Raw genomic sequence first — 7,824 nt, 5'->3', positions numbered from 1 at the left:
TTGAGTCCGGTTCCTCTCAAAGTTTCTTTCTTATAACATCTCAGGGGAGTTTTTCCTCACCACAGTTGCCACTGGATCGCTAATTAGGGACAAACGTGCGATTAAAAGGAATAAACCTGTACATCCTTTTATCCAACTTTATGATCAATGTTTCTCTGTAAAGCTGCTTTGAGACAATGTCCATTGTTAAAAGTGAAAAAAGAATGAATTGAAGTGAACTCCATTGAGACGTCAGGATGGATCAAGCTGATCCAGAGAGAAGAAAAACACAGGATCAAAACAGTTGTGGAGCTTGTTGAGGTTTTCATTTCTTTGAATGGAACTTCTTTAAACTCTTATCTTTAATCAGGAAAAGATCTGTAGACTGAATTGAAAGAATAAAACAAAAAAAACAGCAAGACATCAAAATCCTGCCATTAGTGTCATTAGAAATAAATACAGTGATTGGTGGCTGACAACATAATACTCAACGGTTAATTTACTTTTATAGCTAAAAAAAATATGCACACAAGATCAGAAAGCGATTTAAAATCTTTCATACTCAGAATGTCAAATCAAGTCAAGGAGGCTTTATCGTCATTTTAACCATATACAGTGCAGTACACAGTGGAGCGTTTCTCCAGGATCAACCCATAGGATAAAATAAAATATTTTAAAATGTATTAAAAATAGTTTTTTTGACCATTGTTTGTATATTAAAAAATTATAATAATAATAATTATTATTATTATTATTTAATAATAATATTATTAATATTAATATTAATATTATTTAATAATAATAATAATAATAATATTATTATTATTTATTTAATAAATATTATTATTTAATAATAATTAAATAATAATTATTATTATTATTATTTAATTATTATAATTTTTATAATATATTATAATTTATTATTATTATAAATAATATATAGAGATTTATTTTATATATATACTGTATATATATATATATATATATATATATATATATATATAATGTAAGCACTTTCATTACTTTTTGTTTTAAGATTCCTTAAATATTTATTTTTTTATTTTTAACATTTAATTTTAAATGATTAACGCCAATAATTCATCGTGCATGTGCAGACCCCGCTCCATGCATTAACTTATCTTAATGCATATCCTGATGCAGCATGGTGTGTTTTTGCAAAGTGATTTAAAAAAAGGATGTATTAACTTTTTCAGTTTATTTTGTTATGCTTGTTTATAACACTTAATTGCATCCATTATCATTTAAAAAAACACCTACTTTATTGAATATTTTATAGCAAAAAGTCAAATACATTACATAAACGTTGTATTTAAACAGAATCAGAATTTTTGTTTTGATGTTGTACATAAGATCCATATCTGTTACTGTACTGTTTACTTAATTTTCTTGACCCTAAAATATATTTTAAAATATAGATAAGTTTTAATGAATTTATTATTTTAGATTTAAATAATATATTTAAATTCAGCATCACAGCAAACAACATCTATTTAACATATATTTTAAATATATATTTTTACCGTATGGGAATTTGATACAGCAACAACATAAAATGGAAAAGGTACACAAGGAAATACACATAACTCAAAACTAACAACACAAAGTGCACATGTTCAAAATTTAGTGCAAAAAAACCCCCAAAAAAGTCAGTGAAAAAGCCCAAAACAGTTGATTTGTGAGGTTTGATTGCCATTACCAACAATAGGATTAAAAAAGCAGCCTCTTAAACATGCCAGAATGAAAAAACAAATCGGTAAAAAAACAAAAGGCGAAGAAGTATAGCAATCTTTCAAAAAGAGATCTTTAAATAACATATTAAATAACAGTATCATGTCCCAAAGTAGAAGAACCCTTAGTATGGACGAATAAAATAAATCATTTAAGATAAAAAAAAAAAAACAATGATTAGTTTTAAATTGGAATCGGAATCAGAATCAGGTTTATTGGCCAATGTGTTGACACACACAAAGAATTTAGTTCCAGCTGTTTAGTGACTCAAAGTACAGACATAAATAAAACTCTACATTCAGCTTGGACTATACAAGACAAAAACAGACAATGTAAAACAATATAGACAGTATGAGTAATAAATAATAATAAATAAAGTAATAAATAAATAAAGCTTTGAATTGATGCACCTTTCAGTCTCAGAAAGGGGCAAAATATTTATTTAACTTCAACAAAAACTGGTTCTGAAAGATTTTGGAATTTATTTAAGCTCTTTTTGGACTGAAAATGAGGCCAGCGGTGCTATAAAACAGTCACAGGCAGCAGATGTGGGAAGCTGTTGAGTTTAGAGTTTTAATCTTCAACGGAGTTAAATATATACTTATATATTGTACATATAATTAAATCATAAATAAAGTTGAGTAGAGAGGAAAAGTTGTTTTCAAATACTTTTCAAATGTTTTTAAAAAGTTATTATTCTATACTATACTATATGATACTATACTATACTATTCTATACTATACTATATGATACTATACTATACTATTCTATACTATACTATATGATACGATACTATACTAGTCAATACTATACTATACTATACTATACTATACTATTCTATACTATATTATATTACTCTATACTATACGATACTATTCAATACTATATTATTCTATACTATACGATACGATACTATACTAGTCAATACTATACTATACTATACTATACTATACTAGTCGATACTATACCATACGATACTATACAATACTATAATATAATACTATACGATAATATTCTATACTATACAATACGAAACTATACTATACTATACTATATTATATGATATGATACTACACTATACTATACGATACGATACTATACTATTCTCTACTATACTATACTATACTATATGATACTATACTATTCTATACAATACGATACGATACTATACGATACTATACAATACGATACTATACTATACTATACTATACAATACGATACTATACTATACTATACGATACTATACGATACTATATGATACTATACCATACTACACTATACGATACTATACGATACTGTACGATACTATACGATACTATACTATAGAATATTATACTATACTATACTATATTATGTTATATTATATGATACTATACTATACTATACTATACTATACGATACTATACTATACAATATTATATGATACTATACGATACTATACGATAATATACTATACAATACTATACAATACTATACTATTCTATACTATACAATACGATACTATACAATACTATACTATTCTATACTATACTATTCTATCCTATACTATACTATACTATACTATACTATAAGCTACTATACTATACTATATTATACTATACGATACTATACTATTCTATCCGATACTATACAATATGATACTATACGATACTATACTATAGAATATTATACTATACGATGCTATACTATAGAATATTATACAATACGATACTATACTATAGAATATTATACTATACGATACTATACTATATTATACTATACGATACTATACAATACTATAATATATGATACTATAAGATAATATTCTATACTATACAATACGAAACTATACTATACTATACTACATTATATGATATGACACTACTCTATACTATACGATACTATACTATTCTCTACTATACTATACTATACTATACTATATGATACTATACTATTCTATACAATACGATACTATACTATACTATATTATATGATATGATACTACACTATACTATACTATACTATTCTATACTATACTATACGATACTATATGATACTATACGATACTATATTATACTATACGATAATCCACTATACGATACTATACTATAGAATATTATACTATACTATACTATACTATACTATACTATACTATATTATGTTATATTATATGATACTATACTATACGATACTATACTATACTATTCTATACTATACTATTCTATCCGATACTATCCGATACTATACTATACTATAGAATATTATATGATACTATACGATACTATACGATATTATACTATACTATACGATACTATACTATAGAATATTATACTATACTATACTATATTATGTTATATTATATGATACTATACTACACTATACGATACTATACTATACTATAGAATATTATATGATACTATACTATACTATATTATGTTATATTATATGATACTATACTATACTATACTATACTATTCTATACTATACTATTCTATCCAATACTATACGATACTATACTATACTATAGAATATTATATGATACTATACGATACTATACAATACTATACTATTCTATACTATACTATTCTATCCGATACTATACTATACTATACTATACTATACTATACTATACTATACTATACTATACTATACTATACGATACTATACTATAGAATATTATACTATACTATACGATACTATATGATACTATACGATACTATATTATACTATACGATAATCCACTATACGATACTATACGATACTGTACGATACTATACTATACGATACTATACTATAGAATATTATACTATACTATACTATACTATACTATATTATGTTATATTATATGATACTATACTATACTATACGATACTATAATATACTATAGAATATTATATGATACTATACTATACTATACTATATTATGTTATATTATATGATACTATACTATACGATACTATACTATACTATTCTATACTATACTATTCTATCCGATACTATACGATACTATACTATACTATAGAATATTATATGATACTATACGATACTATACAATACTATACTATTCTATCCGATACTATACTATACTATACTATACTATACTATACTATACTATACTATACTATACGATACTATACGATACTATACTATAGAATATTATACTATACGATACTATACTATACTATAGAATATTATACTATACGATACGATACTATACTATATTATGTTATATTATACGATACTATACGATACTATACGATACTATACTATACTATACTATACTATACTATACTATACTATCAGTCCAGTAAGTTAATAGCAACAGACAACAGAAGCTCAGTCTGCCTGCATTCCATCTCCATCCAATCATACACGCAAACCAAAAAGTAAAAAAATTGACAATGCAATTTCGATGCACATCCAATGATGTGATACATTAAAGATTCATACTGTGTAAACACATACTGCCTTGGGTGGTTCCTTGAAATGCCGAAGTAAGACAGGAGTTTTGAGGATGGATTTGGACTGTAGTTAATGTCAACAGTTTGCTACATTGACTCAGGACTACAGTTTGCTTCTGATCACCATCACTGTACCCCGCAACATCGTATATCTGTAATAAATGGACAATTGTTGCAACCCAGATGAGGATGGGTCCCCTTTTGAGTCTGGTTCCTCTCAATGTTTCTTCCTTATGCCATTTTTGGGAGTTTTTCCTTGCCACAGTCGCCACCGGTTTGCTCATCAGGGACAAACGTACACTTATTAAGAACATATTCACTTTTTATCAGCACATTATACGTGTAAAGCTGCTTTGAGACAATGTTCATTGTTAAAAGCGCAATACAAATAAAAATAAATTAAATTGAATTAAAACAGCTATTGATTAATTAATATTACTATGCAGTTTCATCCGATTTCAACTGATCTGTCTAACTTTATCAGTTCATCGTTCAGTCTTTGTACCCTTCATTGATGTAAATCCAGAACATTGCTGTAGGTGACCTGTTTTCAGTCTGCCCTTTCCATATGCTAATTTCCCACTGAGAGGCATGTGGCATTTATTTAATCACAGTGGGGTACAGAACCGGTCATTAGTCTCGTGCATGGCTCATGCACCCCGTATATAAATGCTTATCTAATATTGTGGTTTTTAAAACCAAGATTGGATCGGATTTGTTACTCCAGAACATCCTATATTTGATGAGATTAAGGACCATCAATTTAAGTCGCTCAGATTTTTCTCATTACAGATTATTCCAGTTTTTTATACATCACAATACTTTAAGAACTGACTTTTCACCAGTCACTGACAGAGGTCATTGTAACAAGATAATCAATGCTATTCACTTCACCAAAAACAAACCCAAACGACTCATGAATGCTTCCTGAAGTAAATCAGTCATCAGGGTAGCTTAATAGCTTTGTTTTCTTTTCTTATATTGTAGAATTACTTCATTACCCAATTTCTTTCGGTATTTCTTTTCTGAATGCAACTCGGAATCCACGGAAAAACTTCAACATCATGAGAACTAACAAGTACTGTATGCCCGTCCACAGCACATGCATTTGTGCGCCCATTTTCAGGGCTATTTCTGGATAGCACACTGAATCTTAGATTGGGAGGATATGCACACAATGGCCTTTACACAGATGTAAAAGGAGCCGTATCAAAAGCGCTTCAACAAAAATGCTCTCTTGAAAGCGATGCAAAGAGCCTGCATGAATTAGAGCCAATCTCGGTTCAATTATGTAAATGTATGCTAAAGGATAACAAGAAAGATCATGTTTGGGTGCGCTACGGCTACGACGCAGAGACGAGACCATTTCACATGCCTGGCTTGCAAGCTTCTACACTTTAAAGCATGGCAGAATGAAGTTCTTCGTTTTTGTCATCCATCCTTTCACTATACATCCTCATCCCAGGGCAGTTACAAAGCACAATCAGATACACACACAAACACTGTGGAAAAAACAAAATATTTAGCCAGGGAGGAGGACGCAAGAATGCCCAGAGGGAACAGGGTGAAGATGAAATTCGACCCATCAACCCCTGATATATACAATCCTGTTACTGTCTTGTGTTCCTGTTGTCTATTTGTTCTTTACTTTTATTTTAGTCATAACTAAACTGAATCCAAAAACTATTCTGGAATACCATGTACACACAATTTATTGTAACCAGTCCGCCCACTGAAATGTATTCGGCAGATTGGAGGAAACCAAAGAATTATAGAACAAAAAATGGTAATAAGTAAACTATGTGTATTTATCCCCAATTAGCAAGCACAGATGTAGGGAATGAAATTGTTCGGACACCACTACAAAATAGCCGACACTCCATATGTAGAAGATCAGGAACGGTTTCAGACACAGCATTGGTCTCACAATGGTCTTTCATGGCTGTTGGTTTAGATCATGCTTAAGTTTATGTCATATACATTTACAATTGTGGCATTTGGCAGATGCCACTATCATTCCTACAACTGAGAAGCGATGGGGTTGAGTCGCAGCTTAGTATGGCTGGGATTTGAACTCAAAACCTTTGGATAGAAAATCCAATGCCCTGTTTTTTTTATCTGTGTTTTATAATTTACAGTATTTAGTCTTTGCTCTTACGTTCTTTAGTTGTTTTTTTTTATATGCTGAAATGAATCATAACAGCTGCTCGTCACTCACTGTGTAGGAGCTGTTACTATAGAAACTACAACATATCAGAATGAGCGCATTAATACATTGTCAGGATTATGTCAATGCCTGGACCATGTTCTCCAGCATCAACTACGCTACCATATTGGTCACATGACCATCACAATCCAAACATAACGAGCGCTAGTGTTTAGTCGTCGTCGTCATCGTCTTGTGATTGGTTGTTTTTCGCCTCTCGGTTTGGTAAAGTGAATTTTTTTTTTGTGCTCCATTGTTGGTAAAAACATGCACTTGCACACGGTTCCGAACAAATTTAAGAATTCATGGCTCGCTAATGATTATCATTAATGAGATTGCATCAATTCATCCATCTATTTTCTTCAATGCTTATCCCTTAAAACAGAGAAACCTAGAGCCCTGGACATATTGCCAATGCATCACCAAGCACAATCACACTCTACAGACAA

This window comes from Silurus aristotelis (assembly GCF_946808225.1).
Source record: "Silurus aristotelis genome assembly, chromosome: 24".
NCBI classification, from domain to species: Eukaryota; Metazoa; Chordata; class Actinopteri; order Siluriformes; family Siluridae; genus Silurus; species Silurus aristotelis.
The sequence above is the reverse complement of the archived record's forward strand: the minus strand, read 5'-3'. Positions refer to the sequence as shown.